The sequence below is a fragment of the Rhea americana genome, unplaced genomic scaffold (genome assembly GCF_003343005.1).
Source record: "Rhea americana isolate MKP2758 unplaced genomic scaffold, rheAme1 scaffold_40, whole genome shotgun sequence".
In the NCBI taxonomy this organism is placed as follows: domain Eukaryota; kingdom Metazoa; phylum Chordata; class Aves; order Rheiformes; family Rheidae; genus Rhea; species Rhea americana.
Window position 1 is genome coordinate 476,317 of NW_028186535.1, and position 25,704 is coordinate 502,020.

At 36.2% G+C, this 25,704-nt stretch overlaps 1 protein-coding gene and 1 long non-coding RNA gene across 6 annotated transcripts in view; one reads left to right on the forward strand and one right to left on the reverse strand.

Annotated features, from left to right (window-relative positions):
- The window catches only part of PEX2 (peroxisomal biogenesis factor 2), an 18,693-nt gene extending 11,646 nt beyond the window's left edge, over window positions 1-7,047 (reverse strand). For 2 of the 5 annotated variants that reach the window (XM_085314312.1, XM_085314310.1), the window contains exon 1: window positions 6,560-6,731. The gene's annotated coding sequence lies outside the window, so the exon portion shown is untranslated. The other 3 variants (XM_085314313.1, XM_085314311.1, XM_085314309.1) reach the window with 3 other exon arrangements.
- A 140-nt stretch (window positions 7,048-7,187) lies between these two features.
- Window positions 7,188-25,704, forward strand: part of LOC146590579 (uncharacterized) — a 54,060-nt gene continuing 35,543 nt past the window's right edge. The window contains exons 1-2 of the long non-coding RNA XR_014896968.1: window positions 7,188-7,208; window positions 9,781-9,938. This is a non-coding gene — a long non-coding RNA (uncharacterized LOC146590579). The remainder of the gene's footprint in view (window positions 7,209-9,780; window positions 9,939-25,704) is intronic.

Genomic DNA, 25,704 nt, shown 5'->3' on the forward strand with positions numbered 1-25,704 from the left:
CCCACAGCATTAGGGTCAAGAATTAAATGTGGGATGATGGTAGTCATGAGACTAGCTGCCTTTGAATCTCACCACTGTACTCTTAAATCTACTACCAGACAAAACAGACAGAAAACTGAGCTTTTCATTTGACTAGCACAACCGTTCTTACAGTCTTCAAGCCTGACATGCTGAATGAGCAAGGATAACTGAATAATGAAACTTTTTACAGTCTTTTGATAGTGAAAAAAAAAAGGAATTGTTTGCACGAGTCAACTGTAACATTTATGCAGATTTACTGGTTAGAGGCTACTCTGTTTAAGCAAYGAATACTATTTGATTCCTCCCCGTCTTACCTCTTTGATATGACTGTACTTTGAAATGTTTGGCTTACACAGTGACTAACAGGGAAGTTGGGAAAATTAGATGTGCTTGGTGTCCCCAAATCTTGACAGTTTTATTACTTGGTAATTATGGTAACTTTTAACATAAGAGARAAGACTGATATGCTTTCACCACATTCTCTTCAATGCTATAAATACATTAGCATTTTAGAATCCACTAGTAYAGCTGCATGCACATAAGCAGCAGCTTAGAAGAGGGATAATCATTTCCTCGCTATGCAGCCTGAGCAGTACACTGACTGAGGTTCTACCAGCCCCTCTGCAATTCCAAGGACCATTCCTGATTTAGTTAAGCCCAACAATGTCATGGCCCTTTATTATTTTTTTTTTTCATGGAAAAGCCTCCTTCTCCATGGCAGCCTCCTCCAGTAAAATCTGCTGTCAGTTCCTCAGCTTACAAAACTAATATTATTTTCAAATGTATCCTAGTTTTCTTAGATTTTTTAAACTTGTGTTATTTTCCTTCCTTCCTAACCCTACTGCGAATATTAGCAGTCATGGAGATTATGGGAGATAAGCAGTGGCATAGACATCATTTTTAGATGGGTTTTCCCCAGATAGACACCAGTATGAATTCAGTAAATATGAACCTCCATAGGTCCCTTCTCTCAGGGGAAGAAGGAAGAGCTCAGACCTACTCAGACTAAATCTATTATCATAATTTCTTTCTCTTCCTGTATCAYATATTTGTCTTCTTTCCTTCCAGCTTATTTCTCTTCCTATTTATCTTTAGAATTCTTTCCTTTGAAAAAATATGCATTCAAAACAACMTGAGAAAATTTCCAATTTTCCTAGTTTGCAGACTACATTCCACCTACAAACAAAAAACAAATGAAAAAAAATCATCTGAGATAGGTACATTATAAACAGATATCCTCCTTTCTGCCCTCCCTTTCCTAAAGATTTTTGCAAAGATCAGATACAAATTGACAATAATTGTAGATGTAGGTCGCATATAATAGTTGCTACATGACTGCTGGAGCCATTTAACACATTCGAGAAGTGGCAGGCCAGAGAGGCTGTTACTTTCTCTGTGCATATACAGCACAATCTGACTCATGAGTAAGATCCRCAGCTTTCTAGTAGAACACATTATCTTTTTTGTTCACTGTTTTTAACTTAGCTATTTGATGAGTACAGTGGGTGCTGTGGACTAACTGTCATTGAGAGCATGTYGTCTTGTTAAAATCAAAGTTGTACCATAACACCCTCTCTTTTCCCTTCACTAGTCTACGTGAAAAAGTTCAAGAGTGAGCGAGAGAGTGTGTAAAAACCCAAACAAACAAAACTTGAACACCAAAAGCAGCTTGCTTGAAGACACCATACTGAAGAAGCCTCTTGCATTTCAAGATATACCATATTTTAGAGAATTTAAATTCTATCTCAACAGAAAGGGTGTGCCATTGATAACTGTAGCAGTAACACAGTAGTTTTGAGTTTATTCCCACCTTCAGTCATACACAACTTCCACTATTTAGGTTAAAATTTTAAATTCACTCTGTACAAGCAAGTGAAAAGTTAGATACCTGCCATTTTTTTCCCTCAATCATGAGCAGTTGTATCAATTAGAAGTGGAGTCTCTATGAGCAGCTAAGATTGCTTGAATATATCTTTGATTTATATAATTCATGCTCTAAGAAGTGAGTGTGAACTCAAATGTTGTRCCTGAAAAGATTAAATTTGGAAAGTAGCCCTTACTAACGAGAAATACACTTTAGGGCATTCTAGTGAAAAAGTGATTAACTGACTCCATGATCATCTTCTAAYTGTGCATATCAGAAGTAAAAATATCATTTTAGTATTTTGTTTATATATATATATATAAGTTGTTCAGTTTAGTATATATTACACCTATATATAAAGCTAACGTATTTGTATAGAGTTAGGCATTCTTRTCATTTAAGAGATCAGTGGACGTTTTTCAGTATTTATAAGATGGAGTTGGTTGTGAAATGCTTTAAAGAAATATGCCTCTCAAAGCTCACTGAAAAAGGGGTCTTTTCTGTGATCTTTCTGAAATGAYAAGGAGGGTTGCCTTCTCTACATTTCCTAAAGTGCGTGTATGACTGCCCAGTGGTGTACCCCCCCGCCTTTCTCTCTCTCTCTCTCTATGTGATAAAAGGGTCATCCCTTTGGATCAGGATCATGAATTGTGGACCAGTGTATTCTTTGTAAACTTCTGATGTGGTCTTGCAAGTTTAATATTTAAACTATGTTCTTAGAGAAAGCAGACACTAATATCAATAACTRCCTGAATAAGAATGAGGTCACACTAACTTCTGCTAGGGAATATTCAGATGAGAGAAATTGCTGAACTTTTTCAAGACTTTTAAGTCTTTCGAGATACTACTTCTTTAATAATAAAAAAACCCTCCCCAAAGAGCATCAAATATCTAAAARTTTTCAGAAGTCAAGAACTAAAGCTAATGTAAAATAATCAATTTCTCTCTCCAATTACACTGATGTTAATCCAGAATAAATTTATTGGCAGTCTCTGAAGGTCACTTCTTATTAAATATAGCACTATTTTTTTTTATTATTATTATTRGAGCACACCACACTTCCAAGCTAGGCATAGATGCAARTTCATTAGTGTAACRTTACCAGTTAGCGTTAKCTGGAAACAAGTTTTCTGGATACAWATCATCTTATATCTTTTTGATTGCATTCTCCCTGAATAAACACAAAAATTACAGGTGCAAGAATATGATGGGAGTTTGGATATGTAGTTATGTCCTGGATTACTACTGCAAGATACATTTTAAGAGAGGATCCAGATAGCACCCCCTCTATAATATGTTTTGAAGAGTCATTTATTTTACAATATATATTTWTAGTATTGATAGTACATAGCCATAAACTTATTTCCTTCCTTCCTTCCTAAATATTCTCTGAGTAGCAGTCTTTAGCAATTTTCAAAGCCATCACTTTAAAAGACTATAAGCTCTTAAAGGATTAAATACAAAAGATCAAATATCTTTCTTGACTTCCACCAAAGTATTTGATGTCAGAGCACAAGTGGAGGTCCTTGGATTAGTAACAGTGTCAAAAACTATCATAGCAGAGAAATTACCTTTCCTATGCTATTCTAAGAAGTTTCTACTGACATTTTTATATAATAATACCTGCTTGCAAGTTTTAATTGAGTTTTATTTAGCCCATTGGAAGAATATTTGCTTCCTACACATCYTAAATCATAGGTGTTATGTATCATAATATCTCTGTGAGTCATTACCTTCTCTAATAAAATAAGTGATATCTAGAATCTTGGGAAAAGAAGTTCTTCTAAAAGGACATACACAGCATTCTCAAAAAAAAAAGAAAAGAAAATTCCAAATTCAAACATTAACATTCTCATCTGAAAACATTCAATTTAAAAGCAAACATATTAGACACTCAAAAGGAAAGGAGTCAAGTCACTCTACCATACAGCTCTTTAGAATGATCAGTAACTGGAAGTGCAGTATCTATGTCAGGTCAAATTATTTTTTACCTAGACATACTAATCTAATAAAGCACCTGATTTAAATCATGAATTATCATCCAACAAAACTAGAAATTAAAGTTTTTGCATTTTTAAATAATCATCACCTGTAAAGAAAATTCTCTCCCTAAATGATGAGATTAACTTGAATCAGTTTTGCTTATTTTATTAATAAACCTCTGATCTTTAAATTCACACTGGGTGTATCTAACTTAATCCTCAGTAATCTACTGGCATAAACTGGGGCATGACATCCCATCTACCTGACAGTCTCTTAATCAGTGAATGGGTTTATAATGCATCKGAATGCCTAYTACTTGAGAGGTTAAACTTTTCTTMAAATAAATTCAGAGGAWGATATTTTATGTGCTTGTACTGCTGTTCTAAGAGTCCTAAGGAGCATTTGGAGAGATYTGAGCATGAGTTCATTCAGATAGGTGCAATTTCACCATTATTACTCCWTAGTTTTGCAACATTTCTAGCAGAAGTAAAGGAAACTTAGGCACTCATTCAATGAAACGTCTAATTCTAATTATTTAGGCAATTATATCAACATTAAAAGTTTTAGTTTAAGTTTTAATGGGAATTCGTTTCCTCCATCTTGTTCTGAAAACAATGAACAAGAACACAAGACTGAACCTAGGCAGGCCTAGAAGGAAAAGGACTTACCAAACCAAGGCAGAAGTCTAAGCTAAAAGCTATTTCAGCTGTTTTGTTCCCAGACTAATGCATTTTTATACATTTTGTATTCAATATACACATATCTATTTTTTACTTAAAAATTGTAGGTAAAAAAAATATAAAACAATTTATAATATAAATAGATTTATAATTAAAAATTGTTACCTACAAGAACTCCCAAACACACTCACTCTTGTCTTCCCATAATACAACCCAGGAAGAAAGCATGGAATGCTTTCCATGACAGAGTATGTAAATATAATATAGTTGCAAAACCTTCATCTATTTTATTTATAATATTATCCTCTGTATATTAGACACATGCTACAAACATTSTGATAAYTGAAGTGCATATATGTAAGCTAACAGTAGCAAAGAAAAGGTTTTCAAAAATAATAATCCAAATGTCATACTGCTTTTTGAGTAACAAAATCTGCACAGTCTGGCTGACTGGCARCCTTCTGACAATTTTGAGTAATGACAGTAAGATCTGCTTTATGCAAAAGACAAGATAAATTCCTTATAAAACATTAACACCATGTACAGAATATCAAAAAATTGGAAGAATACTTAAAAAAATGTGTTACAACAGCTTACTACACTATCATATTGTTCTCTAAAAYATGGATGGTGACGCAAAGCCATCCCTTAACAGAAACTGCTTTCAATTGTGAAAAATTCCAACCCTCTAAATAAGTTCTTTAACAGTATGCACAGAAAGTATGAARAAAAGAACTGAAACTAGATTCACAAGAAATAACTGAAATAAGTTTGAACTAGCCTGTTTGCAGCGTAACACYTAGCACAAAACACTTTTCTTCATATACACCAAAGATACAAATGGTGAGGTAGTCTCTCTAAAGACAAACTACATGAGCAACATAAMTTTTTAATTCCAAGCAGATATTCTTACAAGAGCACTAGTCATAATAACAGGTGTTCTAAGACTGACATGATTCTCTATTCCTATAGTAAATTCTGGCAGAGGAATTAAAGTACTATCGTCAAGTCTGTCCAACACTCTCAACATTACACGAAGCCTACTGGTCTATCCATTTCTACAGATAAACAAGCCTTTGTTTTCCTTTTTTTTTTTTTTAAAAAAAAAAAAAACCTTCGCATAATTGTGAAGCTAATTCACTAAATCTAGACCAAGTAACTGAAATTGATGACTTCATGAAGTGTGAGCACAGACTGAAACAAAAGAATTCAGATGTGTTCACTCTGCTACTCCCTTTTACAGTCTTTTTGTTATGTTAATTCCTGAGTCAGCAATGACATTTTAAATATTTTCTTATTAATCACTTCAGCAGATAAATTGACGATGAATCCTTCCAGGAAGTGAAGAAGAAAATGCTAATGAAAAGAAACAGAGGGAGGCATAAAGAAAGAAAAAGTTAGTAGGGAAAAAAAAACCACCGACTGATGAAATCACTTTGATGAAGAATAAAAGCAGTACTAGCCTTAAAGYGAACACTTTAGCAGCAGTTAAGTCAGTTCAGAATTCACTAAAGTTCCAGTAAAATCAAACAGGTAACTAAGTATTTTGAATCAAGCTTCACTATAAACTGGCTGTATTTCATCTTTCACCTTGATACACAATTCCCTCCCACTGAGAGGTGAAAGGTGATACAGRAATATGATTTCTGGATTTAAAGAAACACACAATCCTATGTTTTCTAGTAGTGACCATTAGTGGAAGTCAYCTCTGTCAAAATAAGCTGGCATTGMRACTAAATCTATCCCAGCTTTGTTCGTGACAAACCATTATGTTGCCACTAAACACACCTGAGAGCTGCAAAAAATGGCTTATGAGAAAGTGGAATGGAGCCTCTGTCAAGTTTAGCAGACAGCATCTATGAACTGAGAACAGACTTTTGAAAGTCCTTAAATGTTTCATTCTCTCAACTGACATCAGATTTACATTTCAGAGGAAAAAAATCCCCTCCGGCAAAAATATTATGCCTTCTCCTCTCCACTCAACACCTTACAAGCCTCCATTCTTTCCTACCTTTCCCTTCGGGCCTAGCTGGCAGGCTGTAAAGTGCTTACACAGAGGTACGCAGCAGCGGACACGCTCTCAGCGGGTTCCCTGAAGCTCAGGGCCCAGACACGGCGCTGCGGGGACTACAGACCTCTACGAACTGGGGCAGGAAGGCACCTCTCGCGGGGAGCCGCCGCGGGGCCCCACCTGCGCCGCCGCCGGCGGGGCCAGGCCGCGGCACCGAGGGGCAGGCGCTCCGGTCCGCGGGGGCGCAGGGACGAAGGGGGCTCCGTGCGAGGCGCCGACGGCCCCTCCGCGGCGGCCCGGCCGGCTCCCTCGGCCCCGGCCCCGGCCCCCGGGAGCTGGCCCGCCAGCCGGCCTGACAGCCCCCGCGGACCACAGAGAGAGCTCCCGCCGCCTAGAACAGTCGCGCTACGAACGATAGATACCACAGAGAGGCGCCTAGAGTGGCTCTGCCTATGCAGGAAGTAATCGCGGCGACCGAGATGACGCGCTAGAAAAGCTCCCGCGACAGCATTCGTACCCGAGGAAAGGATGGCACGGCACGGGGGCGCTTGACTGACGGCCCACCGAGCAAATCACGCGGCTCTGAGGAGGGGTTGGGTAGCCAATGGGCAGAGGGCGGGGGCGGTGCCGGGCGTGAGGGAGTAGCCGGGTAGGTGGAAGTGGCGGGTGGGATTTGCGGCTCGCTCGTTCTCCGTCTCTGCTGGCCCGTGCCGGGGCCCGGCTCTCAGCCGCTCGGGGGAAGCGGGGCTCGTCGTGCCGGGGGCTTTCCTGTGAACGCCATCTCCTCCCCCCTCCCCACCGCGCTGGCTCGGCCGCCGGCGCCCGGGTGGGCCCGGCCTCGGCCCCTCGGSCGGGGCGACGCAGGGCCGCAGGCAGGCAGGCGGGCGTTTGCCCTGCGGCTTGGCTGCAACAGCGCTTCTTGCAGGCCTGGCGGATGGGTGCTGTGTGGTAGGGACCCAGCCTAGCTCAGGGGCTCGCCACAGCCGCTGCTGGGCGATGTAGGAGCAGTGCAACAGGCATAGAGGTGCGGTGAGGAAACGGGGGGGGAAGGAAGAGAGGGCAGGGAGGGACAAGTACTTGCAAATGACTTGAGGGTGAGTTTTGGTGATAGGTTGCAGGCCCTTCCTTGATTTTTTCTCCAATAGGGACCAAACTGCAAATTGTGGAAAAAAGTATGGAAAACCCTTGTCCACTTTCAGCTTCTGTGGCTTTATGTGTAAAAGCTTGAACATGTTGCACGGTCATTTGAGAACAGCTCCACTAAGCTAAAAAGTTACACATTACAGTTTTAAAAAGCCAATTAAAGCAGATCCTCTAGAAATTGGACTGTAAGGACAAGTTGGGAAGAATGTACATGTTTAAATGAGAAAATTAAAAGTAGTAATCTTCCCTCTCCTGAGCAGTAATTGCTCTTAATTTTGGCTTATTCACAGGTGATTTTAAAGTCTCAGTACTTCAGATAAGTTGCTGAGACATAAGGATTAAGGAGGTATTCTGTGGGCAGATGCTGGTGGATCCTTCATCAATTCTTTTAACTTGGTCAAGAAGATAGCCCAGAAGACTATCTGTGCTGTCACATGAAGGGATAAAGCCCATATTATGACTTTGAAAAAACAGCTCTGTTGAAAGTTTCTGCCGTTTTTATGACCATAAAGCATTTTCAAAACATTTGCCTCACTTTGCAAACAGTAGTTCTTTGAGAAGAACTGTTTGAGGTGAATAGGACTAAGAACACATGACTGATATTGCAAAATTACTTAATGTGAAAACTATAAACAAAATGGGATAACACTTTGCTTTTTGTACTAGCACCTCTCTTGTTGTCCTCAGCAAAATGTAGTAATAGAAAGCATATAACCATCGATAGGAACAAACAAAATCCCCYCCCTCCCCGAATGTTTGGATAGTCCACAATATACAATATTTGGAGGAGAGGGGGCATGTGTGTTTTTTTTTTCTTGCCTTTTCAACAAAAATCATGAATCTTTTTTTACTGAGGAGAAAAAGTAGTCATTCATTTAACTGAGTCACAGAATGAATATTATATATATTATCATTTATTTTTGCGTGTTTGAATTGGAAACAAAAACACAGGGCACTGCATGCAGAGAGACCTGTCAGCTTTTAAAAGTTTTGTTAAGTGAGCCCTTATGTGACATGGGGCATATCACAGCAGTGCAACGTAGAAGAACCTGCAACTCCAGACAAGCAATGTTCTTCCTGTTGGGGCGTATTTTATTGTGAATCTGTCTGGGAGAGATGCTTTCTGAGTGAAAGATTGATCTCCAGCTTCTTTTCTGTGTTGTGACCTGACATGACAGGTGCAGCTGACCATCTGTGTCTATTGCATGAGATCTTAGAGCAAAAGAAGCTTGCAACACCGAGTTGTCAATGCTTGAACGTGCCCTGTAATAGGAAACGTAATCAGGGAGTACTAAGCAAGTCCTGCGTACAGAAGAAGTTTTGGCACATGTTCCAGAATACAAGTTTCAGAAATACTTGTAAAAGAAGCCACCTTTCCCCACCCACTCCAGTTTTTGAAAGAAACGCTAAACGAACAGTGATAGCTGAGATCCAGCGTTCATCCAGAGGTCCTTTCAAACCTTACCATACCATGATTCTGTGATACTGTCATTTGTGTACTCATCTGACACTTGCATTTCTTGCTGTTCTTTCTGCTCTGTTCATACGGAGATCATCTGGCATGCATGCTGGAGAGAAATATCTCTCTCCCCCAGTACTCAGCATGTATAAAGATTGCAAATCCATTTCTGATCAGGCAAGTTTTACAGATTGAATGACTGGAAACAGGTAGTCTTTTTTCTAAACTGGAAAAGAGGATGCTTGCTTAAACTGAACTACACTGGTGAAAAAGGAAGTTTTCAGATATGCAAAATGAAATGGGTAGCAAAGTGAGATTACCTTTCTCTTTGAAAAAGCTTTCAACACCTCCTCTTCCCCACAAATAGTGCTTGAATTGTGTTGGTTTGCTGGTGATTCAAGAATCAAAATCTTATTTGTGGTGTCTTTGCAGACTTCACAGGTTAGGAATTTAGTCACTGCAGATAATGTTTTTCCTGAAGCAGAAAACTACAACCAAGGGACTGAAATATGAAGAAAGACTGGGGAATGGAAGAAAAATGAAAAGCTAGAGCATACCTTTGTCCAAGGTTTTAATTTGTGTCTAACCTTCCCTGTCATTTCTATCCTAATTCTTTCAGGAGATGATAGAAAAATATCCTCTCTCACTACAGAAAAGCACTCTCAAATTTCCCTGCTACTACTTGAAACATGGTGATGCTTTTAAAGCAGACATTTTCCATGGCCTTAGCTGCCCACAGGTCTGTCCTAAAACCAAAGTAGCCACTGTGCGTACCTGGTAAGTACTGTTCATAAACATTTTTATAATGTTTGACCTTAAGAGTGACCTGAAGATTAATGGATATGTTGTATCAGTTTTAATGGGTCTCTTCTCCCTTGGATGCACACATGTGACTCCCATTAGCTGTAATGGGAGTTATATGTGTGCCTAGAGGTTAGATAAGACCTCTAAAGGTGCTGTTATGCTCTGTTGTATTAACAGTCTCATAATTGCTGAGGTGCTGCACCTTTGCATTGAAAGCAAACTAATTAAATCTGTCTAATATAATTTGGTATACTAGCATACCTGGCATGTATATGTATTTCCCTATGAGTACCTCAGTATATAGGTGCATAGGCCGAATCAAATGCAGAATTTTAATTTAATTCTGTAGTTGCTTTCCTTTTAGTATCTTTTTAAAATTCAAAATGATTTCATAAATTTAGTTCCTGAGAAAGAGGACTATTCATATCCATACAGAGGAAGAAGATGGATGTTTTTTTTTGTCATTGTTAAAGTGTGTATTTAGAGAAGGGACTACATTCTGACAGTAAGCACATTTGCCATCTTAATATCAAGTTTGATTCATGTTTTTGATGTCTCGATTCATGCACTTTAAAAAAGGCAGACCTAGAAGTATTAACACAAAGCTTGATACTGAATTCTAATTATAGCTGTTACTCATTTCTTCTAAGTACCTTTAGAATAGAATTGCTAAGGTTGGAAGGGACCTCTGGAGATCGTCTGGTCCAACCCTCAAACGAGTGGCCTGTACAGGGATCGAACCTGCAACCCTGGCGTTAATAGCACCATGCAAATGAGCTAAACCTTACACAAAGCACTTCACCTTTCTTTGATTTCCCCATATGTAAAATACCTGCTTGCTTCTCAGTGTTGTAGACATAAATTAAGATCTGTTCTGTGCTTTGAAAATTTAAGACTGGTCCCACCCACTGWGTTTTGCTGGCATAATAATGACAGCTCAGGAGGTGGAAAAATAATCATAGTATCTAACTGATACARCCAGCAAAACTCCTGGTGGGGAAGTAGGCATATTGACAGAATTGTTTCTGTTGCTCAGTTTGTGATACGTAAGGCAGTTTAATTTACTGAAAAACTTTGGCATGGTTTTCGGTGGAGGAGACTGTATAGTAACCAAATTACTGTATGTTGTATGTACATTAGACATTTTTATCAATCAAAATCTTAATAGAATTTAACTGTAACTATGGAAGTTTGTGTTCTGTCTTCCACGACTATTTCCATAAGTTGTAAAATAAACTATGACATAGTAGTATTTGAAGATACATGTTTGGAGAAGGAATGAATCTCAGTATTTACATTCTGCAAAAAAGAAATGACTTTGCATAGTAACCTCCACATTTAAGTCTGTCTTTCTTGTGCCAGATTAAATTATTTTATGTAAGCTCAATTCTATGATTTAATTCTGTGATCAATTCTGTGATTTGTGAAGTAGTGGAAAGATCCTGCATCTTTTCTGTTTTTTCCTTTTTTTTTAATTTTATTTTGTCTTTGTGTGGCTGTTAGTCCTTACTGTTTATTTGCAAACCTCAGATTTCCACTGAGATGGGGTGATAATGTCTTAGCTCTGTAATTTGTAAGATACCTAGGAAACGAATGATTTTGTAAATATCCGTCTTTATTTTTCACTCTAATGTATATAAAGTATGCTACAGTTTGAACAACATTTTTTCCTCAGATAAATTTTCAAAATTAATTTAGTTGTCGTTTTAGTAACCCAGGGTTATTTCTCCTTTACTCTTTCCTTCTAAAGATGAAACAGTTATTCTTTTCAGTGTTACGTTAGGTATTCACAGAGTATTTTTAAAGGAAGTTGAAAAATGAATTTAGCTCACTTTTATAGGTATACTTATCCATAGAAAAGAAGGAACATGTCTCTTGTATAACCCTGACAGATTGTACATCTTTAATTCTAAGTTTTAGATGCATTTTAGACGCACTCCTACTTTTTTTTTTTTCCCCTAACTCTTGGTTTGGTGACATACCTGTAAATTCCGCGCGCGAGAGAGATTGTCTTATGTATTTGTACAGCATAATTTTTATGTATCTGTTTTTATATTATGTATTTGTATCAAACACCCTCTCATGAAGCTTCTCCTGGAAGAAATACTTATAATTTTGCTGTTATTTTTAAACCATTTTTGTAAGCAGACTGATGTCTTCAACAGGATTTATTTTTTATTTCCCCTAGCAAAGCTGTTTATATTATGATTTTTGCCAGGGTCATGGTTGACTGAGAGTGTGTGGTTTATTCCATCTCCCGTATTTGGATGGAGGTATTTGGTTAAATTGAACACTGGAACAGGCTGGGCAGAGATCTTGTAGAGTCTGCCTCCTTGGAGGTATTTACAGGCTCACTGGACATGATCCTGAGCAACCTGCTGATATTATTAAATTATACTGCCTATATTTAATTTTTATGCATATAATTTTGATTGCCTTCAAAAGTTGCTTTACTAGTGTTGAAGCTGAGAACAGAAAAAAGTATCATGATTTTTTTGATCTKATATTGAAGTTCATTGTTTGGTAGCTCTAGTGACTTGATTCACTCTGTTTCACTAACTCTGATTCACTAAGTTTAAGATGCTACTGTTACGCAACTGTTTACTTCAGTTCTGTAAAAAATCTTTCAAAAAGGTGACTGAGTTGGTAAACTGAAGTATGAGACGGTAATTTAGCCTCTCTGTTTCATTGTCCCATGCCTTCATTAACAGATTAAACATTAGTGGCCTAAAAATCGGAATGATTTAGACATAGACATGCTTGCCGATTGACCATAGGAATTACTGAAAGGTGCAAGTGGAAAGCAGATCGATGATACCATCTCTATAGCAATTTGTTTGAACTCACCACCAGAACTCTTGAGGATTTTAGGATCTTATCAACTCTTAGGTAGTATTCCATAAAGCTTTTATGTACACCAAGTATATTGAAAGTCACTAATTATACCTGGAAAAAAGGTCTACTACATTTCATATGCCCATAAAATTGTAAATGTTAATAAATCACTCTAGATTAATGATTCCTATATGAACTTAATAAGGAAAAAATAAAATAAAAAGGGTCATGATAAATTAATCTTTATTTTGGTAATCTGTAGTTTGTATTGCCTCTACTTACACACTTCACAGATGGAACAAAATGGATGGTTTCATTTGTTAGTGGTCTGGAGAGATTGATTTGATAGGCTTTTTCTAGCTTGTGTTGAACCCAGTACCTTAATACAAAAAAATACAGCCATCAAGGTATGCATGGGGAAAAGGCTGTAGAGGACATGTCTTGATTTATTGTTTTTTATTTTATGATAAATTTTGAATTCTTTCTGTCTGTCTTTTTTTAGTTGTGTTTGGTTTTGCAATGGGATTAGAAGGATAGTCCAACTTTATTTTCTTTTATGAATGAGTTATTTATCCTATTCAATTCATTCTGCTGGTAGTATCATAGAAAAATGTTGTAGGAATTCAGTACTTTTTAACTCAATTTTCATAAGCCGGTGTTGCTCGCAGCTGGGATAAAGGGGCTTACCTGATTCTGAATTAAGGTATGTGATGGATATACAGCAGTATTTGTTATTTTTATTATGTACATATTAGTAGTGATTTTATCAGCCTAATTTAGAATTTTCGTATTATGATTTATTCTAGGTTAGAGGAAATTATCACCAAATAGCATGGCATGTTTTCAGTTGACTGCTCATGTACTTATATATGCAAAATAATCTAAGTTGTGCAGGTACCTAAAAGCAGGAGGATAACTGCTTTTGAGAGGAAARGTATGTTGTATTCTGATATCAGCAATAACTTAGATCACATTGGTATCACATCAGAATAATGTTTTACAGCCTCTGCCAATTTAAAAATCAAATTGATGTTAGATTTGTATAGAATAACACGTTTGACTGACAGGAAAAGCTGTTATAGATGGATGTGATGTTCTATCCTTGTATAACAAGGGTTTTGACTGACAATTTAACAGTAGTACACTTTCTATCCCATATATTCTAAATGATTATTATTACAGTACAAAACATTTTTTGCACTTGCTGTATATAGATAACGTACACTTTTTGTGTAATAACATTCAAGAAGAGAGGGTTTTTTATATCTTAGAGAAGATGACAATTAATGAACACTCTGTCTGACACTTATAACCAATGTCAAGGATTGCTGTTGTGGCGCATGGTAATGCAAAAAATATTGGGTACTTAGCTCCCAGTGGAAGATCAGCATAACTCTTGACACATGCTGCATGGTGGATAAAATAAATCTCCTTGGAGAGCAATAGAAATATTTCTTAAACTGAAGAGTACCTTTCTGTTTTATAATTCCTCTCTTCAGCCTTGCAGTTCTGTGCATCACTGTAACATACAGTTTTAATACGAAAATTAGCTGTTTAAAAATGGTAACTATTAATGCATCAAATGTGCTTTCTGTGCTTTGCAGTCAATATTCCTCTTGATGTGCAACATAAGATTCTTCATTAGAACTATAGCTGGAGATAAGAAAACTATACTTTTTCTTGTTTAGATATCTTCTCTCCCTATTTTCTTTTGAGGAACCTTCTTTTGGTAGTATCTTTTTCATTTTAGACTTCTATTTTAAATTCTTGGCATCAATTGTCCCTTAGATATTTTTAGTACTATATACACTAACTTGATTCTCAAAGTGCAAGTGTCTCCCATTTTGTATAGTTTTTCAGGAGACCAAGAATGCCATAATGTATCCGTTTGATTATATCTGATGAGGTTGCAGAGATCAGCACTGAAATCTAAACTTCCCTGTAAACTTCACTTTAGTGTTGCATGCAGCTACTGATAAAGACATGTTATTTTATGATCCTCTCAATGAAAAATAATTTGAAAAAAAATGAAGAAAAATTGAGCAGTGTTTACAAAAACAGGTCTCTGTTCTATCCCTATGATTGTTTAAATTGGGAGAACGTGATAAATACAGAAATTGCTTTTACACTATTGAAAGAAATGGCTTATCCTGAGAGATATTTTACTGTAATGACATAATATTTGATGAAGGAATTAAGTAGATTCATTTGTTGACCACATCCTATGAGATAGGAGATAATGCAGAATAATGAGAATAATTTTGCTTGTTTGTTCAGTAAAATTTTATGTTTTTATAGAAGGATAAATACAGTAAATGTTTCATTCAACAACAGGATCATTTATTGGTTTGGGACCAGCAGTGAAAACTGGTGGTGAAAATTTCCCATGAAGTATTTAAAAGGTTTTTAAAAATGTCTGCTGTTAGTGCCAGCTCTACACTTTGCAAGTTTTAAGTATAGCACCAGTGCTTTTCCATCAGTGAGTTTTGAAATGAAGGAATGGATGTAAGTTTTTTTTTTGTTTTGTTTTGTTTTGTTTTTTGTTTTTTTTTTTAATAATACTATTCAGAAAAACTGAAATTGAATTCAGTTGAATCCTTCATCTGCTACTTAATTCAAAAGAGGATAATGACAGGCCTCTGTGTATGGACCAAATTCTAGAGGTTGTTAAACACACACTTTGCCAACCACTGAAGTTTGTTGAGATCGTAATCTCAGATTGTGTTCTAGTTTCTGTGTGGAATGTGTTTAAATAGGTACAGAATTGCTCTCTGCGTTCTCTTAGCCGACCACATCTGTCTGTGTCCCTTTTGTTTAGCCCAGCCTGTCTCTTTCTGGTGTCTTTTCTCATCTTGCTTACCACTTATCCTCACCTTACTTTCTGTCCTGACTTTACTCATTGTMTTCCGTGAGTAAGTATGCTTCTGAAAGGTCTCATCTTAGTTTCTCCCCTTCTGCATTTTTTTTCCTCTGACCTTTTGCATCATTGTTCCAAAAACAGTTGTCTGTCTAATCTACCTAATTGTCTTTGGCCTTTCTTCCCTCTTTTATACTTCTCTCATCTGTGAACTTTCAGTGCTCTGCTAGTGAAGGAACAAAAGGCACAGAAGGAAATGTTCCCCTGCTGTCTATTCTTGTCTTTGGCAAGAACAGGCTTTGTAACAGCCTGGAACAGAGGCAACTACAGAAAGGTTGAATTAGCTCCTTCATCTCTAAATTGGARAATACTCGGGAGAGGCTTGTTTCTGGTTTTTTGTTTTTCTAGGAGATTTTGCTTTTAGAATGAGGTTTTGGCTGAGCACATGCAAAATATAATTTGAAGTGATTCACAACTTGGTCAAAGGTGAAAAAATTTTTACAGGGATCACAAAAGCACAGCATTGACATAGTTCATTTCACGTGCCTTCTTTCAAGTTTTTGCATTAAATTGTGATGAGGCTTACACTTTTAATCAAAACAATTGCTCACATTTTAACAAGACTAAAGCTTTTCCTGTGTACTTTGCTCTTGAAGTGAACACACCATTTTTATTGTCCTTCTTAGGTGTCTCTTTGATCTACCAAAAAAAGTACAATCTGGGACAAGCATAAAAAATACTGTCCAAAAGGTAGAGCTTGGCACTTAAGCAGCTGAAAAATAAAGTTTAAGAGTTAGGGAAAGTCGATATCTTTAAATACTTGCAAACTAACACTGCTTAAAAATATTGTGAGGGGAACACCTTTGTAAACTATCTTATTTTTCTAATTTAAAAAAAATGGGTTTCCTTCTTAACAAGAGAATTTCCTCTCTGAGCAGAGACCTGATTCTAGAATCTGATAGATTAATTTGCAGAATAGAGTAATGAAAATATATTAACAGCTTTTTCAATAAGTTAATAGGTTTCAAGTCATATCGTGACAGTTGTAATACCTTTGAGAACTCAGTCCCTCTCTCAGATTTGGTAGAACTAGATCAATGGATTAAAATTTAAGGTAAAACAGTCTAGAGTTGGGGAATTTTACTTGAGATAATTCACTGTCCATGATCACAAGACTCTGCACAYTGACTTGGGAGTTGAGAAAAAGAACAGAATAAGGCAAACACCTAAGCATCTATTCTTCATCTCTCCCCTGCCAACTTCCTTTATTTTTGCCATGGGTTACACTTGATCCATAAGAGCTCCTCCAGTGAGCCGCACACAAGGTGCGTGACAGTTTGTTTGCTGCTTTGTGCTCAACATGTGTCCTGCCATGGTGAGAGTCACCTGCGGCCGCAGTCTTTCAGCGGTCTCCCTGTCCTGGTCTGGGTTGCCTGTGGCCTCAGTCCCTCAGCAGTGTCCCCACAACCGCTTGGGGCATCTGCAGTCTGTTGGGAGCCCCCGCTCCACGCCATGAGTGTCTCCACCCCTTTGCAGCTGTCTTAAATACATCTGAGAAGGGGTAGTGTGTGCTCCTCTGATGGACTAATGTTTCGGTGTGCAATCTTTTTTTTTTCTTTTTTCTCCCCACAGTTTTTGTCTGCTTTGTGGCAGGCTGGAGCCAATTTCAACTGGCATAGGGCAGTTCATGATGTCCTCTCACCCAGGTCACCGTTGCAGCCCCTGCGTCTTAGAGCCTATGCTATATGCCCATTACAGGTATGCGGAAGAGCGAATAAATAAACAGACAGATAACAGATGCCTACCTCAAGTTTCCATACAAAACTATGGAGCAGAAAGGAGGRCACTGACTTTTTACTTTGCTGATTATTCTTAGAAGATGGATAAAATATTTATCACTTAAGTGATGAATAAGATACCTGCTTTGGAGGAAGGATTTTGACAGTGAATTTCAGTATCCTACAGGTGTGTAATGGGAATGTTCCTCATRGGGTGATATTAGATTGCAAAGAGCAGAGAATGTAGAAATCCTGTCACTTTGACATTAGCCTGTTTTACCTCTCCTTTAGGAATATTTATAGACTCCAGCAATGTATAGAACCCAGATTTTTAAAATATTTGTATAATAATATTCATTATTTACTTCAGAGTGCATTGCAATTTTGCAAAAGAGACAATAATCCCAACTCAGATAGGGGAAGATGGAGTTCTAGAAAATTATAAGTGCTATTATATTTTAACTGTGGGTTAGAATACTTAATAAATATAARTTCACTTGTGGCAGTCATTAAGTTTATGGAAGGAGTTGAATGAGGCAARGGGGTTTGTTTGGCAAACAGTGTTAGAATTGTACAAGGAGTTAAAATTTGTCTTGGTCAGCTTCCAAAAGCTATATCCTAAAGGAAACCATGTTGTTAGTATGTTACAGAACCTTTAACCTTTAGATCAGTCTAAACTTCTAATAAAAGTAAGAAAGCATGCCCCCTTCCCCAACAGTTCCTTGAGGCTGCTTTTCCAAACATTTTTGATTCTGGTTAACTTTTATTTTAATATGTATTACCTTAGATGGATATGCTTCTTATGACAATTAGGAAAAAAATGAGTGATGGAATAACGTAGATAGAGAAGTGAGGAATACGTGAGTGTTTTAACTTATAATAACAGAATTTTGTGAGAGGTAATCCCTTTTTAATGTTATGAGCTTAATTTTTCTTGTTTTATTCTCAATTCGTGTGAGAAGAACTACTGTATCAGTTCTATATCAGTGATCTAAATAATCAAAATAGAGCGTTTTTTTTCAGACAACTGAAGATGTTTGAAGAGAGGCCAGTGAAGAAGTTGTTCAGTTGGATGCTGTGATATTGAGAGCAGATTAGAAAAATAATGTAAAATCATGGCTGCCAACTTGCTATAAATTTCTCTCAGCATTTTTTCTCAGCTTTATGGTTACTTCTTACATCTTTCTACTTCTATCTTCAATATCTAGTTTTGCCTGTCTCTCTAATATATTTCTCCATATGTTTTGAGATTACTGATTCTCCAAAATACTTGCTAAATTGGATTAATATCTTTTCCCTCAGCCAACCATGGCTGAGAGAAACTAAAAAGCTGGTTTAACTAAATAATCTTAAGAAAAGACTTAGTTAAAAGTTATAGAAACCTAGAGATTTCAGATAATCTTGAATCTAGTGGATGAATAAACAGATCAATGGATGGTAGGTGAATTTAGGYAAATTTAGAAAAGGTTTAATTTTATAGTGACGGTATTTAACCAGTGGAACAAATTGTATAGGAGTACAATGGAGTCTTTAGAGCCTGAAGTCTTTTAAATTGGAATTGGAGATCGTTGAGTACAACAAACTATTGCGTTAGCAGGAGTTTATAGATTTAATTTGGAGTCATCTAATTGTATTGTCTGTGTTATTCAAGAGAACAGCATAGATTATTGTAAATAGCCTTAAGTTCTGTAAGTCTAGAATTTGAACTCTTTATGTATATGAGATGAAGCAAAAATTACAGTCGTAGTAAGGAAAGCAAAGGAAGAACACAGGAGGGCTACAGTACTTACCATAAACCATAAATGGTRTGTGACAGAAGACCAGTTCTTTTTTATATTAGACTCCTAAGAAGTTATTGCATCGGTAGGATACTCAATTAGCTAAAGGGAGGAAGATGTTCATGTTGAAAACAGGATGTAGAAGGATGTTTTAAGGCATATCTACACCCCGCAATGCTTAGGTAATTAGCCAAAGTACAGTGTAATACTAATAGATATTCTGATATTAGGAGTGAAGCTAGTATTTCTGTTGCATGTAATGTTGTATGTAAATGTGCCAACTGATTTAGTGCTAATTCAGACATCTCTAACATGATACTGCATTGTATGGCCCCAGTGTATCCTTAGAATTGCAGCTGGCTTTCTCTAAGGAGTATTTATTTTTGAGGAAATTTTTGTGTTCGTACAAAGAAGAAATAACAATTTAATTTTTAATGCATTCTGATTTCTTTTGGAGTAACTGCATTAATATCTTACTAGGGAATTTTTGCTTTTAACCAGAGTTAGTGCAGTTCAGTTTCTCAACACTAAGGCATGTTGTTTTTTTGCCTTGTATACTAGGCTTTGTGGAAAGCCTGTGTTGCCAATGACAGACAAATTTACTGTAATGACCACTGCTCAAGTCAACAAAAAGACCAACCAGCTAAAAATGGTGCTTATGTGCTTTACTATGGCTCTGGTCTCATGTTTTGGCTTGCATGCAGTTGATAGATATGTAGACTACGAGTATAATTAAACCATTCCTGTCTTATCTTTTTAGAGAGAAAAGGATTGTAGGTGTAGGTTACCACTGCAGCCTCTCTTCAACCTGTTTAGTATGCCTTTCTCTAATTAGAAAGTAAACAGAGTAACCAGGCTATGGATGGAAAGAGGATCCTTCCTCCATCCTTCTTTTACAGACCAAGCATGTCCCCCCTTTTTAGGGCTTTCACATGATGCAATGATATTTTCCATTGTTTCTTATGAGGATACAAAAATGACTAGCTGATTTGGAGAGCTGTGGAATCTGGTCTGTCAGTCCACAGTGCAACAAATGTGAAGGACAGGAGTGTGAAGTAAGGGAAAAGGGGTTAGTGCCAAATGATGGTATTGAACAGTGCCTGATCTTCACCCTATCTCATTCTTCTGTGTTGAGAAAGGATRAATACTGCTGTCCTGCGTGAATACTGTTTCCTTTTCCTGAACTGGAGGTCAGTGGCAGTTGAGATTAAAAGCAGCCACCAGAGTCCTTGAAGAGGAAGCAGCTGACAGCTGCAAGAAGCAGCATATTTCCAAACAACCCCKTCTTGTTTTGGAGGCAGCAAGAGTTGATGGTCAGCCAGGTCTTACAGCTTCTCAACTATGTATACCTAAACAAAAGGCAAAATATGTTTTTGTGCCAGTTTTCTCACAACAAAATAATATCTTGACTTGCATTTGGATAAATGTAGTATTACCTATATCTATATTTAATTGTAATATGWTTTCCTCAAATGACACTTTCAAAATGAAAACCTAAAAAAGTTACTGAAATCTCACGTGCAGGTTTGTTATGCGTTACCTGAAACAACTTTCATCACACTGTTGAATTACTAGATAGGATATGGTCTCCATGTGCCAGCATATCATTTGTGTTTTTCTCTATCTCTAGCTCTTATGTTATGTAAAGTCTAACCAAATTAGCAAATAGCATATAACTCTGAGGTCTTATCAAACTGTTGATGAAGTCCAAGGAAAAAAACATGAGAGGATCATTCTTGAGTACTTTCTTYACAGTTTCAAAGTCGTATTTGAAACTTCAGATTGTCCAATTGACAGTTGGTGGGATGTTGTGTGCTGCTGATATTGTATGCTGGCTCCTCCAAAATTGAGGGGTAAATAAGAAAAACTTGATGCATGAAGTCTTCTTCCTGTAGTAAACTTGACTTTTCTGTATTATTTCTTCTTTTAGAATGCTGATAATAGATTATACAATCCTTTCATGAACATATTAATGGACTGATATTTTATTCTGCATGTGCCAAACTTTCCATTAATGATTTGGATTTTCTGATGATAAATTTACTGTAAATCCAGTTAAATATTCCGTCATTTTGCATCTTTGCAGATTGTTTGTTTTTCTTGTGCACTAATAGATAGTCATATCAATTTATATAAGAAATATTTCCTATATCTTAATTTTATTTCACATATCTTATTCTTTAAAAGTTGTATTTTCATCTCAATTCAGATAACCTCTTTACAAGACATTAAGTGATGAGCTTGCCATTGTTCTAAACATAGGGATGTATACTTGGTGTTAATTACTTAGAATCTTGGTGATTTTTCTGGAAATTCGGTTTTGTATAGGAGGTTTTTCCCTATTTCTTATGACCGTGTAAGAGTGCTTGACCTTTCAGTTGTATATATTTTTTGCATGATGATAAATTCACAGGATACACTGTCTTTACCATGTATAATGATTTTACTGTTATTAATACAAGATGACTTACCTTAAACAGTGCATTTTTACTTGGTATAGTAGGTAAGGGAAAAGTATTGTGAATCCTCTGTGCTGCTCCTCACTCCTCTCATTTTTACCCTGGTTATTGATCATTCACAGAGCATTCTTCTGCAAGTGTCATTTATTCTCTGCAACGGTGCTGCTCCTTCTTTTTGCAGCCTAAATCAAAGGGTTAATTAAAAATCCATTTTTAAGAGCAACAGTGGTTTTAATGGGGATAGAGGCCACTCTCAATTCAAGTTCTATCCTGGGACCATTTTCTAGCGCTCTAGGAGATAGCTTTGCTTTGGCAGCTGATGGGGACAATGAGAATTTTTCTGAAGCTAAGCCCTCATGTGTGGTGTCCTCAGTAAGTTTAAAAGGTCCTTGAAATTGCTCGTATTTTGATGTCAAAAATTTTATTTCATGTTCAGTTATTGTTAATTGTACTGTTTGCTTATCGAAATCTGGTGCTTGCCTTTGTTGATTCTTAATGCTTTCTCAACACAGTGACAAGATGCATTTTTGCTATTTGCTGTTTATGCTTTTTATGTTAATCAGTTGCTGATTGATAAAACTTTTCAGATACAATGGAAGTGTTGGATTTATTTTCTGACTATGGATCTGGGAAAATAATGCATTATATCCACAAACACTTTGCTTGTTTTGAACCTGAAGTCTAGAAAATTAAAAAAAAATTAAATGTCTAGAAATAATCCAAAAATAAAAACTGCTTTTTCGTGATCCATTCAAGCAACAAATAATTTGAATACTCAAGGTTGAAATTTTAGTTGAAGTTTTCAATASCTTTTGAATTTGCCATATATATACATATATATATGTAACATACATAAATTCATTTTCAAATATGGATACGTATGATTTATACTTGATGACTTACATCATTTGAATTCTTACTATTTAATTCTATCAATGCGATGGTGCTTCTTTCTATGAAGCAAAATCAAGAGTAGAAAATATGGCACTACATAGCACTATATTTTTTGCTTTACTGGCAAAAATGAACATGGCTAATGTATTTATCATAATTTAAAATTAAAATAGCTATATTCCTAGTAAACTAAGAATATTATAAACTACTTTCAGTAAGTACTTCTTTTCATGTGTGCAAAACTATAGACTTTCTGATACATTGCAATATCTTATGAAGAGTTAAATATTTATTTTTGTATTTACTCATCTTTTGCAAGCGATCATTGCTGTGTTTTATGCTTCTTTCAGAGTAATTCCTGGAGCACAACAGTATTCAGTAGTTGGGAATAAGTTCTCTATTAAAAAAAAAAAAAAAGTAACATCCTAGTTCGTTTTGCTTTCTTTTAGTCTTCAGAGGTGATAATATAAAAGAGGTATATTAACTGAATTCCAGTTCATTGGGGATTTTCATTGTATTCAGTGTTTTATTTGATATTTGAATAAATATTTGCAATGCAGTTTAGTACACGTTGTATTGCTTTTTGTACTTACAGTGAAAGCATTTCTACTTATATTGCTTTTCTTTATGTACAATCACAATGTTCATTTTAGAAGATCATTAGAAGATTTCTGATTTTTTTTTCTCTACTTTAAACATGATGGTAGGGATGACCTTACTGTGCACCTCTTTTGTCATTTACTTTAATATCAATTTGATTTAAATTTTGTTCTAGATTCTTTTTCACATGGCACACATCTTTTTTTATATAGATTTTTTTAAAGAGTACTCTTTAAGCTTTCGAGTTGAATGTTTTAAATATTCAGGATGTGGCTACACCAGGAAATACACTGTCCTAAGTATGTAACTATATTATATCTTTAGATACCTGTGTTCTAGAAGAAGCAGGGCCATAGAGGAACTTTAGTGATATAAGTCTGTGTATTTTAAAACAGCTTAAATTACTTAAGTACTTTTTTTTTCAGATGTTTTTAATATGATACTGTTCTTTCATTTCTATTTGTTTTGATGAGCAACCAAATAGAACAATAGTTTGAGTAACAGATCACTTAAATGTTGACATTTAAAGTACCAGTTCTGGTAAACAAAAAGTCAGACCCAGGAATCTCACAGGTATTTAGCAAGGTGTGACTGTGATCTGACATCTTTGCTCATCTGCTTAATGCTATAAAGCTTTGTGTGCCTGATAGAAATGTTTGAAAGCCTTTTCCAGCTTTATCAAACTCATGCACTGAAACACATTCACTGTAAATATGAAACCTCATACTGTATCTTCAGTATGAAAACACAATAGCTGTCCCTAATGAATGACTGATTTTTTAATTTTCCAAATTTAAGTAATGTGGATTATGAAGCTATAGAATAGAACTTTATGCCTTTATGGAAAAAAATCTATAATAATGTTTTATAGGTATCTGCACTCCTTCCCTTCTGCTCCCTACAAACTTTATTTTGAAACAACAAAGGGTTGGATTGAGTAGTAAGGATAGGACAGAGGTAGCCACTGTGTTAAATTGATATTATAGCTGAAAGAAAATGTCATCAAAGTACAGCTTCAAGAAACTGGGCTGAGGGTTCAGAGAATTCTTTTTCAGCAGAATTCTTTTCCTGTGACTTGCATAGTCTGTTACAGGATTTAACAAATGTTGTTTTGCTAGATGGCACTATTCATAAGAAGCAGAAGCATTGCAATGAGCTGCATACCATTTTGAAGCTGTTTATATTCTATTAATGATACACTTCTGTGAATAGCACACATTGCAACAGTTTGAAAACCTCTAGTGTAAGAGAAATTGCATAGTTGGGCCTATTTTTTTTCCTTGTTTTTGATCTTGCTACGAACATTTTCATTCCTAAGTAGGATTTGCTCTGGTAGTCTTAAATGATGATTATAGAAAGAATGGGTGCTTCGGAACCAAACCATTTAGCCTTGGAGCTTTGTGAGGATTGCTTAATGTGTGGATTGAGGACATGAGACAATTACAGAATAATAGATGTTACAGATGGAAAAAGACCTGTTAGGTCATCCAGTCTGTCTCCTTACAAATTCAAGATTATTCCCTACAGAACATTTTCCAACATTTTGTCCAGTTCAGTTTTAAATATCCGAAATGATGGAGATTCCACTGCTTCCCTTGGGGTGCTTTTGTACTGCTTTACAGATCTTATTGCCAAGTAGTTTTTCATGATGCTCAGCTGCATTTTTTTTTTTTTTTTAATACTCCTGCTTATTCATTTTCCTTTACTAAGTAGTTCTTTAATAATCCAACAAATTAGTTATACAAATATTATATGTAAGTGTTACAATCACTTTCTGCATTGCCTCATAACCCTGCTTGTTGAAATTGTGTATTTTAATTTTCAAATGTTTTTCTTTACAGTTCAGCATTGCCAGCTCTCTAATCATTTTAACTGACTCTTGCTTTCATATCAGTGCATATGAGCACCTCTTTATACAGAACCTTTTACTGCTTCATAGTAGACAAGATAAGTAGTAGTAAATACTTTGAGTGTGATGGTATGGATCACTCTGATTAGGGACTCCATGTTAATTCTAAGATGTCTGATGATAGTGTAAGGAAAAGAAAGAGCGATCAATCACAGTTTAACTATTTTGAGTGTTCCAGTGCATGTATGTTGTTGGTACTCCTTTGTGGCAGTAACGTTAACGGTGTGTATGTAACTCCTGAGAACATAACTGACTGTCTTCTTGCTAAGCAACTCCAGCTATAAATTTTACAGCTACAGCATACAGATATAGGTTGCACCTGTTACAGACTTTTGTAAACTAATGTTGTGGCATGTTGTTAGACATATTTGGGAATTAGAATATTTTCTGATCATTAGCTCTTTTCCTGCATTTTTGGGGAATGCTAGTGGCAAGTGTAGTAACTCTTTTAAGGGAGAGTGTCTATATTTTGTATTTAAATTTAGTATAGAACCCTGTTCTCAAAGGCAGTTGTTATTTGAACAGGTGATTAATTGATTAGATTCCATAAGAAATTTGACTAGTTACTGTATGGCTCTTGAGAAAACCTTGCCTGTTATGTGACATTACAAACTGTATAGATGTTTTGG